Raw genomic sequence first — 5000 nt, forward strand, 5'->3', positions numbered from 1 at the left:
CCACGCATTTACCCTGCTAATCCCCCTGACACTAAGTGGCAATTTAGCACGGCTAATCAAACTAACCAGCATGTCTTTCAATGGGAGGAAACCCACCCAGACATGGGGAGAACGTGCAAACTCCACACAGACAGTGACCCAAGCCGGGAATTGAACCCGGGTCCCTGGCGCTGTGAGGCAGCAGTGCTAACCACTGTGCCTCCATGCCATCCCTCTCAGAGATAACCCAGGATCTTCTAGTCCCACCAAAGTCGACGGACATTCGAATGGCTCGTCATGCCCACCGCGGGAGAACCTGCCGCGCCGGCGGGACTGGGACAGCCCGGCCTGTAAAACTGTCCGATTGCCGATCAAACCCACAACTGTTTTCACAGACATTCTTTAAGAAGGGGCCTGCATTTGCATAGCAACTGCCACATCCTCGGGACGAGGTGCAGTCAGCGTGGTATGGTCAGGAAGACGAAAGGGTGGGTACTTCCTGCCCTTGCGTGAGCCGATACGTGACTCCAGTCCCACACTGGCACGGCTGAATCTTAACTGCTCTCGAAAGCAGCCTGAGGCTAACTTCACTTTCTCGGGAAAAGGGCTGTGATCTCAGAAGGAAGTTTCACAACACCAGGGTTAAAGTCCAACAGGTCTATTTGGTAGCAAAAGCCACACGTGTGGCTTTTGCTACCAAATAAACCTGTTGGACTTAAACCTGGTGTTGTTAAACTTCTTACTGTGTTTACCCCAGTCCAACGCCGGCATCTCCACATCATCTCAGAAGGGTCAGAGATACCCACATCCCGAGAATTCATTTACAAACGCTTCCCCCTCCCACCAGTCGCCCCAGTATTATTTTTCTGACAGCTCTCTGCCTGCTGTGATAGCGGAGTCAGAAACTTTCGGAACTTTCAAGCGGTTATTGGATAGGCACATGGAGCACACCAGGATGATAGGGAGTGGGATAGCTTGATCTTGGTTTCGGATAAAGCTCGGCACAACATCGAGGGCCGAAGGGCCTGTTCTGTGCTGTACTGTTCTGTGTTCTCTGGAGAACACTCCTGTCATTTGGCTTTTCCTGACAAACACAGTATAAAGCTGATCAACTCCTTTAATCCGTTAATCCCTGAGGTTTTTGGCTGGGATTTTATTTTTCTTGCTGTTTGGGTCCAGCGGTTTTCCTCTTACTCCCCGTGAGATCGATGGGCCTCTCCACTTCATTCATGGGTAAAGTCAGGCGAGGGGCAGATACGCAATGACAGACAGTGTGATTGAAACCTCGCTGTGTGAGATACAGTGCACGCGCTCCACTGTGGACATCTCACTGGCTCATTGTTCAGATGCTAAACAGTCTGAACTTGCTGAAGACACAGGCAAAAGAGGAGGCAGTGAGTTAGTCTCTGAGCATAATCAGCCTCTTCTGAGGCTTTTAATGTCCACGTGTAATAATTTAATCCCAGATTAGCTGTCAGGGATTCGTTTAATTATGTGATAATTGCGAATTACAAGCACTCTGCCTCTGAAAACTAACAATTCCCAGCATTATGTCTGCTTCAGTTCGAATTGTTGGAGATTGCTTTTGAAAATGTAAGATTGCTGGTAAACAACGTTGCTGCCTCTCGTTATTCTCCCTCCCGGAATCCAATCTCCTTTCCCCTGACTTCGGGCTGAATTGTCTGCTCTCTCTGCTGGCAGGTTCGGAGGTGGGAACAGCCTGTGATTGGCGAGGCTGGTGATGTACCGGAACCCGACCTCCTGCCCACCCCCTGTCGCTAATGGAGGCCCTTTGCTGGCCACTAACGGGTACCAGCCCAGCCCCGCGGGTACCAGCCCAGCCCCGCGGGTATCAGCCCAGCCCCGCTGGGTACCACCCCAGCCCCGCGGGTACCAGCCCAGCCCCGCGGGTACCAGCCCAGCCCCGCGGGTACCAGCCCAGCCCCGCGGGTACCAGCCCAGCCCCGCGGGTACCAGCCCAGCGCCGCAGGTACCAGCCCAGCCCCGCGGGAACCAGCCCAGCCCCGCGGGTACCAGCCCAGCCCCGCGGGTACCAGCCCAGCGCCGCGGGTACCAGCCCAGCGCCGCGGGTACCAGCCCAGCGCCGCGGGTACCAGCCCAGCGCCGCGGGTACCAGCCCAGCGCCGCGGGTACCAGCCCAGCGCCGCGGGTACCAGCCCAGCCCCGCGGGTACCAGCCCAGCGCCGCGGGTACCAGCCCAGCGCCGCGGGTACCAGCCCAGCGCCGCGGGTACCAGCCCAGCGCCGCGGGTACCAGCCCAGCGCCGCGGGTACCAGCCCAGCGCCGCGGGTACCAGCCCAGCGCCGCGGGTACCAGCCCAGCCCCGCTGGGTACCAGCCCAGCCCCGCGGGTACCAGCCCAGCCCCGCTGGGTACCAGCCCAGCCCCGCGGGTACCAGCCCAGCCCCGCTGGGTACCACCCCAGCCCCGCGGGTACCAGCCCAGCCCCGCGGGTACCAGCCCAGCCCAGCGGGTACCAGCCCAGCGCCGCGGGTACCAGCCCAGCCCCATGGGTACCAGCCCAGCCCCGCGGGTACCAGCCCAGCCCCACGGGTACCAGCCCAGCCCCGCGGGTACCAGCCCAGCCCCGCGGGTATCAGCTCAGCGGCCAGTGGTTGTCACCACGCGGGAGGCCCGGCAGCTCAGACTGTGAATCCAGCGAGTCACCGCTGGGAGAAAGCATTCCGTGATTGACCGTGAGACCGGACATCAGGAAAAGGGGACCCTCTGAGAGTCACCCCATATCCCCTCAACCCCACACCCACCCCCCACTCCCTCAACCCCACACCCAACCCCCCCACCCTCTCAACCCTACCCCCTCAACTCCACACCTTCCCCCCACCCCCTCAACCACACACCCACCCCCCACCCCCTCAACCACACACCCACCCCCCACCCACTCAACTCCACACCTTCCCCCCACCCTCTCAACCCCACACCCCAACCCCAAGCCCCCACCCCCTCAACCCCACACCCTCTCCCCCCATCCCCTCAACACCACACCTTCAACCACCTCCCTACCCCCACCCCCCTACACCCTCAAACCCACCCCCTCCCCTCACACCTTCAACCCCACACCTCAACCCCAAGCCCCCGCCCCCACCCCCACCACCCCCTCAACTCCACACCCTCAACCACAAATATTGTTAAACAGAGTCAGGAACTAATCATTATGATCATGCAGAGGGATACATTTTACTGCTTCACTATACTCACTATCAAACTCCAGGAAGTTCCTTGTTCTGTGGCTCTGATATTTTAGTCCACGTGATCTCCACATGCACGAAGGAGATTGTCATCGACTTTAGGAAGCGTAAAGGAGAACATGCCCCTGTCTATATCAATGGGGCTGAAGTAGAAAGGGTCGAGAGCTTCAAGTTTTTAGATGTCCAGATCACCAACAACCTGTCCTGGTCCCCCCATGCCGACACTATAGTTAAGAAAGCCCACCAACACCTCTACTTTCTCAGAAGATTAAGGAAATTTGGCATGTCAGCTACAACTCTCACCAATGTTTACAGATGCACCAGAGAAAGCATTCTTTCTGGTTGTATCACAGCTTGGTATGGCTCCTGGTCTGCTCAAGACCGCAGGAAACTACAAAAGGTCATTAATGTAGCCCAATCCATCACGCAAACCAGCCTCCCATCCATTGACTCTGTCTACACTTCCCGCTGCCTCAGCAAAGCAGCCAGCATAATTAAGGACCCCATGCACCCCGGACATTCTCTCTTCCACCTTCTTCCTTCAGGAAAAAGATACAAAAGTCTGAGGTCACGTTCCAACCGACTCAAGAACAGCTTCTTCCCTGCTGCTGTCAGACTTTTGAATGGACTTACCTTGCATTAAGTTGATCTTTCTCTACACCCTAGCTATGACTGTAACACTACATTCTGCACTCTCTCGTTTCCTTCTCTATGAACGGTATGCTTTGTCTGTATAGCCGCAAGAAACAATACTTTTCACTGTATGTTAATACATGTGACAATAATAAATCAAATCAATGTCTCCTCGACTACCCAGGAGCCAAAGCATTTCTGTCGCCGTGTCCCAGCAGGGCTTGAGGGGAGGCAGTGATGTAATGGTATCGGCACTGGGTTAGTTATCCAGAGACCCAGGGTGATGTTCTGGGGACCCGGGTTCGATTCCCACCACGGCAGATGGTGAAATTTAAATTCAATAAAAATCTGGAATTCAAAATCTACTGATGACCATGAAACCATTGTCGATTGTCAGAAAAACCCATCTGGATCACGAATGTCCTTTAGGGAAGGAAATCTGCCGTCCTTACCTGGTCTGGCCTACATGTGAATCCAGAGCCACAGCAATGTGGGTGACTCTCAACTGTCCTCTAAAATGGGCAGTAAATGTTGACCCAGCCAGCAACGCCCACATCCTATCTACAAATAAACAACAAAGAAGCACAGGAACAGCCCTTCAGCCCTCCCAGTCTGTGCCAGTCATGCTGCCTTAACTAAACTAAAAAAAACCTTCTGCCCCTACTCAGTCCCTGTCCCTCTACTCCCTCCCTATTCATGGACCCATCCAGATGCCTCTTAAATGTTGCTAATGTGTCTGCTTCCACCACTTCCTCTGGCAGCGCGTTCCAGGCACCCACCACTCTCTGTGTGAAAAACCTCCTCTGCACATCTCCCTTAAACTTTCCCTCCCTCATCTTGAATTGATAATTTCCAGTTTGATTTGATTTGTTATTGTCATATGTATTAGTATTCTTGCGGCTATACAGACAAAGCATACCATTCATAGAGAAGGAAAGAAGAGAGTGCAGAATGTAGTGTTACAGTCATAGCTAGGGTGTAGAGAAAGATCAACTTAACGCAAGGTAAGTCCATTCAAAAGTCTGACAGCAGCAGGAAAGAAGCTGTTCTTGAGTTGGTCGGTACGTGACCCCAGACTTTTGTATCTTTTTCCCGAAGGAAGAAGGAGGAAGAGAGAATGTCCGGGGTGCGTGGGGTCCTTAATTATGCTGGCTGCTTTGCT

The 5000-nt window shown here is 54.7% G+C and overlaps 1 protein-coding gene across 3 annotated transcripts in view; it reads left to right on the forward strand.

The window, feature by feature from the left end:
* Positions 1 to 5000, forward strand: part of egflam (EGF-like, fibronectin type III and laminin G domains) — a 143575-nt gene that overhangs the window by 28392 nt on the left and 110183 nt on the right. The gene's annotated exons all lie outside the window — the stretch shown is intronic.

Source organism: Mustelus asterias, chromosome 6, assembly GCF_964213995.1.
Source record: "Mustelus asterias chromosome 6, sMusAst1.hap1.1, whole genome shotgun sequence".
Taxonomy (NCBI): domain Eukaryota; kingdom Metazoa; phylum Chordata; class Chondrichthyes; order Carcharhiniformes; family Triakidae; genus Mustelus; species Mustelus asterias.